Source organism: Magallana gigas, chromosome 9, assembly GCF_963853765.1.
Source record: "Magallana gigas chromosome 9, xbMagGiga1.1, whole genome shotgun sequence".
NCBI classification, from domain to species: Eukaryota; Metazoa; Mollusca; class Bivalvia; order Ostreida; family Ostreidae; genus Magallana; species Magallana gigas.
Genome location: NC_088861.1, coordinates 41,236,288 through 41,251,360, shown reverse-complemented (window position 1 = coordinate 41,251,360; position 15,073 = coordinate 41,236,288). Strand labels below are relative to the sequence as shown.

The 15,073-nt window shown below is 33.4% G+C and overlaps 1 long non-coding RNA gene across 2 annotated transcripts; it reads left to right on the top strand.

The window, feature by feature from the left end:
* The first annotated feature begins 3,718 nt into the window (after positions 1 to 3,718).
* On the top strand, positions 3,719 to 14,738 carry LOC136271546 (uncharacterized). Of its 2 annotated transcripts, none has more exons than XR_010709458.1 (2): positions 3,719 to 4,937; positions 14,440 to 14,738. It is a non-coding gene; the product is annotated as an uncharacterized lncRNA (long non-coding RNA). The 2 variants fall into 2 exon arrangements; XR_010709457.1 differs by lacking the exon at positions 3,719 to 4,937 and adding an exon at positions 11,335 to 12,166.
* Positions 14,739 to 15,073: the final 335 nt, after the last annotated feature.

The window sequence follows — 15,073 nt, the reverse complement described above, 5'->3', positions numbered from 1 at the left end:
TTGAACAAAATTTGTGTAGAATTAAATGACTTTTTATTTGATATCAAGAAAAAGGGGCTGGCCCCTAAAATTAGGGGACCAAAGGGCTCTAAAGTCTTTAATCTGTAGCCCTTTACTGAGAAATATTTTGTGATATGTTATAGAAGCAAATGTGTTTATCTTATAGTTATGTATTCAAGCAATGTAATGATTTTATCATGTGTTACGTAATTAAGGGTTTTTAGGGGCCAAAAGTCCAAAATTTTGATCACCCATATCTCAGAAAGGAAAAATATTTTGTAATGCAGTATAAAAGAAAAGTTGTTCAAAATGATGTTCTCAACAAATTGCAACCGTCAAAATTTCGTTGAACGGCCCCTATAAGGAGTTATGGGATCGGCCCCTAAAACCTTCTTTCTCATATATCTCCAGAACGGTAACGAATTTTCAAACACTTGTTGAACAAAATTTGTATAGAATTAAATAACCTTTCATTTAATATCAAGAAAAAGGGACTGGCCCCTAAAATTAGGGGACCGAAGGGCTCTAAAGAATTTTATCTATAATCCTTTATTGAGGGATATTTTGTGAAATGTTATAGAAGAAAATGTGTTTATCCTGCATTTATGTATCAAAGCAATGTATTGGTTTTGTCATGTGTTTGTAATTTGGGGTTTTTAGGGGCCAAAAGTCCCAAATTTTGATCACCCATATCCCAGAAAGGTAAAATATTTTGAAATGCAGTACAGAAGAAAAGTTGTTCAAAATGATGCAAAAGGGCTCTAAAGTTTTTTATCTATTACCCTTTATTGAGGGATATTTTGTGAAATGTTATAGAAGCAAATGTGTTTATATTATAGTTATGTATCAAAGCAATGTAATGATTTTATCATGTGTTACGTAATTAAGGGTTTTAGGGGCCAAAAGTCCAAAATTTTGATCACCCATATCTCAGAAAGGAAATATATTTTGTAATGCAGAACGACGAAAAGTTGTTCAAACCTTCAAAATTTCGTTAAACGGCCCCTAAAAGGAGATAAGGGATTGGCCCCTAAAACCTTCTTTTTCATATATCTCCAAAACGGTAACGAATTTCTAAACACTTGTTGACCAGATGTGTTCAGAATTAAATGTCCTTTCATTTGAATCCAAGAAAAAGGGATTGCCCCTTAAATTAGGGGATCAAAGAGCTCTAAAATCTTTTATCTTTAGCTCTTTAATGAAAGCCATTTTGTGAAAGGTTATTAAAGCTAGATTAGGTATAATACGTTTATATATCCTAACAATATAATGATTTTCTCTTGCGTTACCCAATTAGGATTTTTGTGGGACCAGAGGTAAACAAGTTTGATCTTTTTTATCTTCATTGAAAGAAATGCAAGTATTTAAAAAAGCAAGAGAACTTATGAAAAGCGATACAATAAAGCATTAGTACTTCACTCCTTTTTCCATAACATGTTTTGTTGTCGAAAATCAAAGTCGATGATGTCATATTTCATTCTAAAAATCGAACGGAAGACCTCCTCGTTGCTTGCAACGAGATCGTGTCTAGTTTTTATTATTTTTTTCTTCCTTTTTTGTGCACGCGATTTCTCAGAAACGGCTCGGCCGATCTCAATTAAATTTTAGGATGTGATAGATAATGGTCTGAACCTGATTGGAAATTTTTTGTATTGATGACGTCACATCCGTTTTTGAGATATTGAGATTTTTCTAATTTTTATATGGGTATTTTGTCTTCTGTTGTTCTCCTAAACTATAAGAGATATTAAGCTCAAATTTCTACGGTTGGTAAACAAAAGATTGAAGTTTTGCGTGATTGTTGTTTTGTATGTTTAGCACTACTGGCGCCAAAGCTCTCTATGGCTCGAAAATTGACATTAAAAACGCGTCGTGAATTTTTGTGCTTTTCTCTTTTTATCTCTTTTCTGGAAAATATTTTGTTAAAACATGTAATGTAAAAAAAGTTTATATTTACAAGACCTTTCTGCTGATATCAGGAAAAAGGGGCAGGCCCCTCAAATAAGGGACCTAGAGGGCTCTAAAGTCTTTTACCCATAACTCTTTACCGAGGGATATTTTGTAATAAATTATAGAAGCAAATATGTTTATCTTACAGATATGAAGCCAAGCAGTATAATGATTTTCTCATATGTTACGTAATTAGGGATTTTTAGGGGTCAGAAGTCCAAAACTTTGACCACCTATATCTCAAAACGGAAAAATATTTTGAAATGCAGTATAAAAGAAAAGATGCTCAAAATGATGTACTTAACACCATGCAACCTAAAAAATTTGGTTCAGCGGCCCCAATAAGGAGATAAGGGACCGGCCCCTAAAACATTCTTTCTGAGATATCTCAAGAATGGTAACGAATTTCTGAACACTTGTTGAACAAACTGTCTTTATAATTAAATGACCTTTCATTTGATACCAAGAAAAAGGGGCTGGCCCCTAATATTAGGGACCTAGAGTGCTCTAAAGTCTTTTTACTATAGTTCTTTACTGAGGGATATTTTGTAATAAATTATAGAAGCAAATATGTTTATCTTACAGTTATGAAGCCAAGCAGTATAACGATTTTCTCATATGTTACGTAATTAGGGATTTTTAGGGGTCAAAAGTCCAAAACTTTGATCACCTATATCTCAAAAAGCAAAAATATTTTGAAATGCAGTATAAAAGAAAATATGCTCAAAATGATGTACTTAACACCATGCAACCTAAAAAATTTGGTTCAGCGGCCCCAATAAGGAGATAAGGGACCGGCCCCTATAACATTCTTTCTCAGATATCTCAAGAATGGTAACGAATTTCTGAACACTTGTTAAAAAAAATGTCATTATAATCAAATGACCTTTCATCTGATACCAAGAAAAAGGGGCTGGCCCCTAACGGTAGGGACCTAGAGGGCTCTAAAGTCTTTTCCCTATAGTTCTTTACCGAGGGGTATTTCGTAATAGATTATATAAGCAAATATGTTTATCTAACAGTTATGTAGCTTAACATTATAATGATTTTTCTCATGTGTTACGTAATAAAGGATTTTAGGGATCAAAAGTCCAAAAATGTGATAACCTATATCTCAAAAAGAAAAAATATTTTGAAATGCAGTATAAAAGAATAGATGCTCAAAATAATGTACCTAATAACATGCAACCTTACAATTTTTGTTCAGCGGCCCCAATAAGGAGATAAGGTCTGGCCCCTAAAATATTCTTTCTGAGATATCTCAAGAACGGTGACGAATTTCTAAACAGTTGTTGAACAAAACTCTTACACCTGAAACAAAATAGTATCACTTAAAATGAAGATCCTCTTTTCCTGTTTTAAATCATGTATAGCTGTTAAATAGCAAATTCAAGATCAAACATAAATCTCAATTTCTAAAATCAGAAGGAAGACCTCCTCGTTGCTCGCAACGAGATCGTGTCTGTTATTATTAAGGTCTTCCGTTTCCAACGGAAGACCTTATTGTTATTGCTTTGTTTCTTTTTCCATATTTAGGGTCGTCCGTTGAAAACGGAAGACCCTCTTGTTATTCTTCGGTTTCTTTTTATTATTATTAGGGTCTTCCGTTTTCCAACGGAAGACCCTCTTGTTTTTGTTTGGTTTCTTTTTAGGGTCTTCCGTTTTCAACGGAAGACCCTCTTGTTATTCTATTGTTTTTTTTAGGGTTTTCCGTTTTTCAACGGAAAACCCTTCTGTTATTCTACTGTTTCTTATTATTAGGGTTTTCCGTTTTTCAACGGAAAACCCTTCTGTTATTCTACTGTTTCTTATTATTATTTTTTTTTTTTCCCGCAAATTTTGTGCACGAGATTTCTCGAACATATTTTGTCTGATTGCTATGAAACTTTCAGGGTATGTAGATGATATTAATATCTCTAGACGTTTTTTTCAAATTTTTAAAATTCACTTCCGGTTATGAGTTATTGCCCTTTAATTGAAAATTGGGGAGTCTTTTGTCCAGAGTTGATCTCGGGAACTACAGATGATAGATGCATGAAATTTGGCGAAATTGTCGGTAACATTTTATAGTTTTGCTGGCATGAAAATTTTGGTAATTTCTTTGTTAGTTTTTGAGCTATTTGTCGCCAAAGTTTAAGATTTTTTCGGGGCTGAAATTTTGTTGCTTTTTGTATTATAACCTTTAAACTAAAAATATTTTGTTAATACATATAGAACAAAAGTTGTTTAGAATAACGAGAGCTTTCATTTAAAATTAAGAAAAAAGGGCTGGCCCCTATAATTAGGGGTCAGCAGCTCATACACGTATTTTTCTGATAGCAAAAATCGTTATCATTTTATGAAAAAAAATTAATTCAGTTATTGTTAATATATTAAATAATGTCATTTGGTATCAAATTAAACAAACTCTGTGCTATATTTTTTTTCAAATTTCATAAAACAAATATGTGAGAATCGTACATGAACGAGTTAATATGTCTACATTGACACACAAGCGAACAAATGCCACATTAAGGCCCAGGCATTTACTGCATTACGTTGTGTTGCGTCTTAGATAAATTGTTGTGATACAATTTCATTTTTTTCATCTATATCATTTATGAATTCAATGAACACACATTATTTAAACGTTCTATGTGCAACTATTTGTCGGGGCGCCCCTGTTTGTAACCCCCGCGCGCGCGCCGAATGTAAACAGTAACGAACGGCATTGTAGAAAAGAGAGAGCCGTAATGAAGAAGAGAAGTTGTGTATTCTTTCGGTGTACACATGCCTTTTCAATTTACTGTGAAACATATGAACATGCACAGGGAACAATACTACATATTTGTTTAAGGAGGATATTTTTCTCGTGTGAATCGTTTACGAGGAAATTCTGACAGCCACACTTCTGTCGACGATCAGCCGTTGATAAGCTACGAGTAGCCTAATAAAGGAGAAAATATGGACATTAAAGTGTGTGATTTATGTGGATGTTACTGAAGAAGGTGAGGCTTTTACTCCTTTTAAAGTTTCTTGTTAACTGGTTAAAATTTAGTATATAGTATAGATGTACATGTAAGTACGTGCACACTGTTAGGCTAGATGTTTTTGTTATGGTGTGGGTGTTTGTTTACTAACGTGTAATTTTTACATGTTTCATGGATGTTTAGACTCGCTCGAGGTTCATGGGGGACTGGAAAGGGTAACTGAATTTATCTATTTAAAAAAATAACAGATTGTGAATTTTCAACTCAAAATTCAAAGCAGGGTCTAATTATAGAAACATGTCATATATTCTTGTGCAGAAGACTCCAAATGTAGTCATGAATACCCTGTAGACATAACTTTAAGTAAATAAAATTGTATACTTCAGACTTCAGAGTTAAAACATGACTTTAATATCTTTATGATGCCGATCATTGTATCATTAAAGAGGTTTAGCAGACCAACGGGTACCCGGTACATGTACTTGTACATGTAGGTTACAAGTTAGAACTATGCCTACCATTCTACCAGTTCACATAATTTTTCTTGTTTAGTTTAGCAGTTATGATGTGTATTTAAATTGTCCTTGTTAATGTTTTAAATGTAATTTTTTATTCTCTTTTTTTAATCTGACTACTGGCAGTACTGGCGTGCGAGCAGTTCTCGACGAGGACCATTTCTCGCTGGTGCACTGTTACATCATATTTTCGTATATAATTTTATGTGTTGATAAAATGACGTAACAATGCACTGGTGAGAAATGGTACTCGGCGAGAACTGATCGCACGCCAATATTGATTAATTACAGACAAAAACTGAAGGTTGCGAGTGTTATTTTTTATTGAACAACATTGTTTAAAATAATTCTTTATATATGTGACGATCAGACCCGTTTGAATACCAGTGCCAGATAGCTCAGTTGGTAAGCACCTGACTAGAGATTTAGGGGGCCCAGGTTCAAATCCCGGTTTGGTCCTTCATTATTTCTCCCATCCTGTTACAATATTGGTGTTGTGACCAACCCCTGGAACTAACAGGTTAACTCGATCCTGCAAGGGATGATCTTCGAGGGTGAAGATCATTTAAGGGGGAGGAATGTGACGGTCAGACTGGTTTGAATACCGGTGCCAGATACATGTAGCTCAGTTGGTAGAGCACTTGACTAGAGATTCAGTGGGCCAGGTTCGAATCCCACTTTGTTCCGTCGTTATTTCTCCCATCTTTTACATATACATGTATATCAGATATATGACAGATGATTAAGGTCATCACATGTTTTGCAAGATGCAATAAGTGTTAAAAACCTTTACTTTACAACAGAATACATTTAAGTGAATATTTATGTTTCTTGTTATTATTTGGTGTGGTTTTCTTGACAGTGTCGCATAAACAATTTACCCGCTCCTAAAACACAAACTTTATTTTTGTGGATTCAGCTTACCGCTGATTGGCTGCTGTTGCAGCAGACAAATAAGTTAGCACGCACAAAACACAATGAACTTATCAGAGAATGAGTTGAGTTTATTTAAACTGTTGGAATTTGGGTATTTTTTTTTTAAATGTATACTTGTGACAAAACATATATGTGGTACATACAGCTGTAGCTTTATGAAGAAAATTTTGGTTAGACCATATATACCTATCATGCAAGTAAATGATATTTACAAAAAACTTGCAATTTATGGCGCACGAAATATACGCTAGTTTTATAAAGATTGACATACATGTAATGTACCACATTCTTTGAAAAATAATCTTTTAAAAATTCTTCATTAAGTTTACTCATACATGTTTTATGCTTATTACATGTAGTATTGTTTTTAAAACATGTAATTTATAAGAAAATAAGCAAAAACCCACGCTAAATTTATTTGCAAAAAAAAAAAACACAGTAGAATTGATAAAAAATGGTATACCAGAAGCTAATACCAGTACATGTACTTTGACGCTGTTCGGTGGGTAATATTCGTTTGTAATTTACGAATTGAAATATTGACTGTTGCACTACAAGTACGGTAATAAACTCTCTCTCTCTCTCAAACTCTCTCTCTTTCTCGATAAGTATTTATACCTATGAAAATTTTTTAATATTATATTATGACTTGATATGCAAATTTTTGATTTTGTACTGCCTAAATGTTATGTCATGTATTGGGATATGTCATACTTATTACACTGCATGGTCAGTGTATTTTTTACAGAAATACTATGCATATGTTAATGTAAACACAGCTATTACTAGTACATGTATGTAAACACAGCTAATTATTTTTTTTATTTATTTCAGCTCAAAACAGACTCTTGTTACGACATGGCTTTTACCGGTACCTGTTGATTCTTGTGTGTCAGCTCCTGAGATTAACCTGTCACCTCTATCCACATGCATATTCCTTGTGTTCTACAGACTATTTACCGGTAATTCAAATTAAATCCGATAATGCATGAATAATAATGGAACTTGAAGAAAGCATCATGCCATGTTGTGGTTTGTGTTTGATAAGAAATTATGAAAACAAAATTAAGGCTGTTTAAAGAAATTCATAATTGCTGTGAAAATTTGTTTTTCAATAAAAGCATACAATTATGTTTCCTTTATTTTTTATTTCATAAAGATATTTAGATGTGTTTACATAATTGAACCCCCCCCCCCCTCTATTTAATTGTCTGCATTAAGATTACATGTAGGATATGTAAATGTACATTTGACTTTGAAATAACATCTGCTATGATAATTACTTTTGAAATGAACAAGAAACAACCTATTTCTACCTTTCTAAGGTATATATGCATAAAAAAGTAGAAAAACATGTCAAATTTGAACATTTTTCATTGAAATCAACTCTGTCTCCAGCTACCTGGGTGTGTTTGAATTTAATTCTTATTTAAGGCAGATGTCTAACTTGTAGGTTGTAACTTACTGTTTTAGCATGGTTAGAAGGAGACTAGAAATCAGAATAGATTAGATATTCACTAAATATGATTGTTAGCTTACTTTTTTCATGAAAACAAGAAATCATAAGCAGGACAGCTGTCTATTTGTTAATTAAAATGGTACAAATCATACAATAAACAAATAAAGATCAAATTTTAGAATCATTGATGATTGTTTTCAAATATGTGTGAGAAATTACTCAAGGAAATTGCCACACGTTTCATAAAATTAGGTAAAACATTTCAAACCATGACTTTTTATGAAAATCAAAAGATTGGGGGGTGGGGGGTATACATGTAAGGGTATTTCTAAGTGATGTGAAGCTTTTATCATGATTATATCATGTAGGCATATGTTGTATTGAATAAGGTTTCTTTTTAAAGGTGGTTGAACAAAAGTTGACCTCTAAAAGGTCAGGTAAAGATGTTTTACTATGGAGAACCCTGTAAATCTGTGTTTACTAAAGGAAATTGGAAATGGTGGGTTCACTTAAATGGCCATATTTTTATTAAACCTCAATGGAATTGGCAATATGTGGTATTCTTTTTCTCAGAATTGCATTAGCTTTCTTATTCTAAGACAAACCGTCTTTTCATAAAAATGTTAGTGTACTAACTTAAAGGTACAAGGAACAGTTTCGGATAAAGTACCGTCAATATTTTTGTAAAATTGAGAGTGACTGTACTTGAAGGTTTATCATTGTTGCGTAGATTTATGAAATGAATTTTAATGATTATCAATAGTTAGAGGGATGTCTCTTGTTGGAATTGGTAAGCAATATTAAGGCCCCTAATTTTAAGTACATGAGAAGCAGAAATAAATTGTGAAACTTGCGGCTATGACAGATGTGTTGACTTTACAGTGAAATTGAAGGTTACAAACGGGAAGTTATATAAAATGAAATGTAGGTGGATGGGATATTATATGCCTATTTAGTATTTACTGGGTATGAGGACAATAGCAAGTTTATTGTCCCCCAAGACAGCAACTATTTAATGAGGCAAAGCCAAGGGAAATAGTTGCTGTGGAATGGGACAATAAACTTGCTATTGTCCGAATAGTCAGTTAATTGGTATTTCATTATGCAGAAGAAAACTTTATTTGTCAGCGATGCAGAATTTCTTGATGATAAACAAATTAGAGTTAAATCAAACTTTGTATTTAATGCGGCGATCTTATTAGGTCAGAGGTGTTCCGAGTTTAAGGTGATATGGGACACTTCCATGTTGTGACGTATTGTTTATCGAAATAAACAATAAAATAAAGTTAAATTATATAAGTACATGTAGTTTCTTTTCAAAAATGGTCACCTAACTCCTTAGCACAGTGGGTTAGAGGGTTTACTAGGAACCTGTAAGTCATGAGTTCGAATCCCGCTGGGGTTTTTACAATTTTTACCTTTTCAAATATTTTTAAAAGCTATTTTTTGGTTAAATATTGTAAAATTTGAAAATTCTAAACCGGTGAAAAGTTTTCAATTATATAGTACTTTAATCCACATTAATTTCGACAGATGTCCCATACCACCTTAAAAAGGAGGGAAATCAAATTCTGCTGATGAATGGTTTTGATGACTATTCACCATGGGCAGATAGCATGGATACTATTTTAAATTAGATAAAAAGGCATGTTTATGCGGGCGCCTTCTAGTGATCAATTTGACCGTCTGTCCATCCGAGATGGCTTGACAGGAGCATAGCTTCTCTCCCCTTGGCCCAATCTGGCTCATACCTCATCCACAGGGTTCCTTTGGTTGAAGGATGTGCAGTGGCCTTGAACCATGTTTTTAGGTATAAGGTTAAGGTCATAGCAGAATTATATATATATAAAATCCTTGTCTGGGGCATATCTTTTTTCCCTTTGGTCCAATCTGGCTAATACTCACAGAGTGTCTCTATGGTTAAAAGATGTGCAGTGACCTTGCATGAAATTTCTAGGTAACGGGTGAAGATCATATCGGATCATGCAAAAATCCTTTTTTGAGAGCATATATAATTTCTACTAACCCCTATTTGGCGCAGACTTCACATAAGCAGAGCTTTTGAGTAAAGGGTGAAAGGGTGTGTAGTGACCTTGAACCTATTTTCAGTGAAAAGAAACTGTGAAGGTCATACCAGAATTATATTTTTAAAAATCCTTGTCCGGAGTATATCTTCTCTCCCTTTGCTCCAATCAGCCTCATACTTCACCCACATGATGCCTTTGTTCAAAATATATGCAATGACCTCGAATGATATTTGTAGATGAAGAGTCAAGGTCATCAGATCACACAAAAATCCATATTTTAAGAGCATAGATATACTCTCCTTTTAGCCCCTATTTGGCTAATATTTTACCTTTACAGAGTTTATTGGTTAATGGCGTGCAGTGACCTTGAACCAAGTCTGTCAATGTGAAGGTCATAGCAGATCTTTCTAAAATTAGTTTTAGACAGTAGATTATTTTCCAAATATGCTTAATCTTGGTCAGATTGAACAAAAATGCATGTATGTTAGGGGGAATGAAATTGAATTAAAAGTTCTATGCCAGCTGGAAAAATTTCAAGTTATAGGTCAAGGTCAAAGCAGAATTCTCTGAAATAACATAAGCGGGGCCCTTTGAAATGTTCACCATTTCAATGTTGTCTGGTTCATAGTAATTTTACATAGAAAATATTCACAGAAGAACAGTAAAGTAAACTTTACTTCGATAAGTTTTGACAATTAATGACGCAACGAGCACACAGTACGAAAGGTCAACCTTTTGAAAAGCAGTGAAGAGGAAAAGTTGCTCAGAATTATGTTTTAAACAAAATTGATTTTTTACATAAATTTTAATTTTGCATTCTGGGTTAAGAAAAAAGATGTTAGTTCAAGGTAAAGTAAACTTGTACCTAAAATGAAGTCAAATTTGTTAAGTCGTACTTAAACACATTGTTTTTTTTGTTAAGTCGTTCTTGAAATGGTTAAGGGTTTTTGGTTAAGTCGTACTTAAAAACATTCGGATCATGTTAAGTTGTACCAAGAATCATTCGATTTTTTTTATCTTTTTGTACTTAGGTTTCTTTGTTACTAGATTAAGAACTCTGCTTCTTAGACGTACTTCTAGCGTTGCTTTCGACATTAGCGGAAAACCCACTCGTTGCTTTGCAACGAGCTTTGCTCTAGTTATTTTTTTTTTTTTCCCGCAAATTTTGTGCACGAGATTTCTCGAACATTTTTTGTCTGATTGCTATGAAACTTTCAGGGTATGTAGATGATATTAATATCTCTAGACGTTTTTTTTCAAATTTTTAAAATTCACTTCCGGTTATGAGTTATTGCCCTTTAATTGAAATTTGGGGGGTCTTTTGTCCAGAGTTGATCTCGGGAACTACAGATAATAGATGCATGAAATTTAGCGAAATTGTCGGTAACATTTTATAGTTTTGCTGGCATGAAAATTTTGGTAATTTCTTTGTTAGTTTTTGAGCTATTTGTCGCCAAAGTTTAAGATTTTTTCGGGGCTGAAATTTTGTTGCTTTTTGTATGATAACCTTTAAACTAAAAATGTTTTGTTAATACATATAGAACAAAAGTTGTTAAGAATAACGAGAGCTTTCATTTAAAATTAAGAAAAAAGGGCTGGCCCCTATAATTAGGGGTCAGCAGCTCATACACGTATTTTTCTGATAGCAAAAATCGTTATCATTTTATGAAAAAAAATTAATTCAGTTATTGTTAATATATTAAATAATGTCATTTGGTATCAAATTAAACAAGTTCTGTGCTATATTTTTTTTTCAAATTTCATAAAACAAATATGTGAGAATCGTACATGAACGAGTTAATATGTCTACATAGACACACAAGCGAACAAATGCCACATTAAGGCCCAGGAATTTACTGCATTACGTTGTGTTGCGTCTTAGATATATTGTTGTGATTCAATTTCATTTTTTTCATCTATATCATTTATGAATTCAATGAACACACATTATTTATACGTTCTACGTGCAACTATTTGTCGGGGCGCCCCTGTTTGTAACCCCCGCGCGCGCGCCGAATGTAAACAGTAACGAACGGCATTGTAGAAAAGAGAGAGCCGTAATGCAGAAGAGAAGTTGTGTATTCTTTCGGTGTACACATGCATTTTCAAGTTACTGTGAAACATATGAACATGCACAGGGAACAATACTACATATTTGTATAAGGAGGGATATGTTCTCGTGTGAATCGTTTACGAGGAAATTCTGACAGCCACACTTCTGTCGACGATCAGCCGTTGATAAGCTACGAGTAATAAAGGAGAAAATATGGACATTAAAGTGTGTGATTTATGTGGATGTTACCGAAGAAGGTGAGGCTTTTACTCCTTTTAAAGTTTCTTGTTAACTGGTTAAAATTCAGTATATAGTATAGATGTACATGTAAGTACGTGCACACTGTTAGATGTTTTTGTTATGGTGTGGGTGTTTGTTTACTAACGACAGTAACGTGTAATTTTTACATGTTTCATGGATGTTTAGACTCGCTCGAGGTTCATGGGGGACTGGAAAGGGTAACTGAATTTATCTATTTAAAAAAATAACAGATTGTGAATTTTCAACTCAAAATTCAAAGCAGGGTCTAATTAGAAACATATCATATATTCTTGTGCAGAAGACTCCAAATGTAGTCATGAATACCCAGTAGACATAACTTCAAGTAAATAAAATTGTATACCTCAGACTTCAGAGTTAAAACATGACTTTAATATCTTTATGATGCCGATCATTGTATCATTAAAGAGGTTTAGCAGACCAACGGGTACCCGGTACATGTACTTGTACATGTAGGTTACAAGTTAGAACTATGCCTACCATTCTACCAGTTCACATAATTTTTCTTGTTTAGCAGTTATGATGTGTACTTAAATTGTCCTTGTTAATGTTTTAAATGTAATTTTTTATTCTCTTTTTTTAATCTGACTACTGGCAGTACTGGCGTGCGAGCAGTTCTCGCCGAGGACCATTTCTCGCTGGTTCACTGTTACATCATACTTTTGTATATAATTTTATGTGTTGATAAAATGACGTAACAATGCACTGGTGAGAAATGGTACTCGGCGAGAACTGATCGCACGCCAATATTGATTAATTACAGACAAAAACTGAAGGTTGCGAGTGTTATTTTTTATTGAACAACATTGTTTAAAATAATTCTTTATATATGTGACGATCAGACCGGTTTGAATACCAGTGCCAGATAGCTCAGTTGGTAGAGCACCTGACTAGAGATTCAGGGGGCCCAGGTTCAAATCCCGGTTTGGTCCTTCATTATTTCTCCCATCCTGTTACAATATTGGTGTTGTGACCAACCCCTGGAACTAACAGGTTAACTCGATCCTGCCAGGGATGATCTTCGAGGGTGAAGATCATTTAAGGGGGAGGAATGTGACAGTCAGACTGGTTTGAATACCGGTGCCAGATACATGTAGCTCAGTTGGTAGAGCACTTGACTAGAGATTCAGAGGGCCAGGTTCGAATCCCACTTTGTTCCGTCGTTATTTCTCCCATCTTTTACATATACATGTATATCAGATATATGACAGATGATTAAGGTCATCACATGTTTTGCAAGATGCAATAAGTGTTAAAAACCTTTACTTTACAACAGAATACATTTAAGTGAATATTTATGTTTCTTGTTATTATTTGGTGTGGTTTTCTTGACAGTGTCGCATAAACAATTTACCCGCTCCTAAAACACAAACTTTCTTTTTGTGGATTCAGCTTACCGCTGATTGGCTGCTGTTGCAGCAGACAAATAAGATATGCACGCACAAAACACAATGAACTTATCAGAGAATGAGTTGAGTTTATTTCAACTGTTGGAATTTGGGTATTTTTTTTAAAAAATGTTTACTTGTGACAAAACATATATGTGGTACATACAGCTGTAGCTTTATGAAGAAAATTTTGGTTAGACCATATATACCTATCGTGCAAGTAAATTATATTTACAAAAAACTTGCAATTTATGGCACACGAAATATACGCTAGTTTTATAAAGATTGACATACATGTAATGTACCACATTCTTTGAAAAATAATCTATTAAAAATTCTTCATTAAGTTTACTCTTACATGTTTTATGCGTATTACACGTAGTATTGTTTTTAAAACATGTAATTTATAAGAAAATAAACAAAAACCCTCGCTAAATTTATTTGCAAAAAAAAAAACACAGTAGAATTGATAAAAAATGGTATACCAGAAGCTAATACCAGTACATGTACTTTGACGCTGTTCGGTGGGTAATATTCGTTTGTAATTTACGAATTGAAATATTGACTGTTGCACTACAAGTACGGTAATAAACTCTCTCTCTCTCTCTCAAACTCTCTCTCTTTCTCAATTTGATAAGTGTTTATACCTATGAAAATTTTTTAATATTATATTATGACTTGATATGCAAATTTTTGATCTTGTACTGCCTAAATGTTATGTCATGTATTGGGATATGTCATACTTATTACACTGCATGGTCAGTGTATTTTTTACAGAAATACTATGCATATGTTAATGTAAACACAGCTATTACTAGAACATGTATGTAAACACAGCTAATTATTTTTTTTATTTATTTCAGCTCAAAACAGACTCTTGTTACCACATGGCTTTTACCGGTACCTGTTGATTCTTGTGGGTCAGCTCCTGAGATTAACCTGTCACCTCTATCCACATGCATATTCCTTGTGTTCTACAGACTATTTACCGGTAATTCAAATTAAATCCGATAATGCATGAACAATAATGGAACTTGAAGAAAGCATCATGCCATGTTGTGGTTTGTGTTTGATAAGAAATTATGAAAACAAAATTAAGGCTGTTTAAAGAAATTCATAATTGCTGTGAAAATTTGTTTTTCAATAAAAGTATACAATTATGTTTCCTTTATTTTTTATTTCATAAAGATATTTAGATGTGTTTACATAATTGAACCCCCCCCCCCCCCCCTATTTAATTGTCTGCATTAAGATTACATGTAGGATATGTAAATGTACATTTGACTTTGAAATAACATCTGCTATAATAATTATGATAATTACTTTTGAAATGAACAAGAAACAACCTATTTCTACCTTTCTAAGGTATATATGCATAAAAAAGTAGAAAAACATGTCAAATTTGAACATTTTTCATTGAAATCAACTCTGTCTCCAGCTACCTGGGTGTGTTTGAATTTAATTCTATAATTTAAGGCAGATGTCTAACTTGTAGGT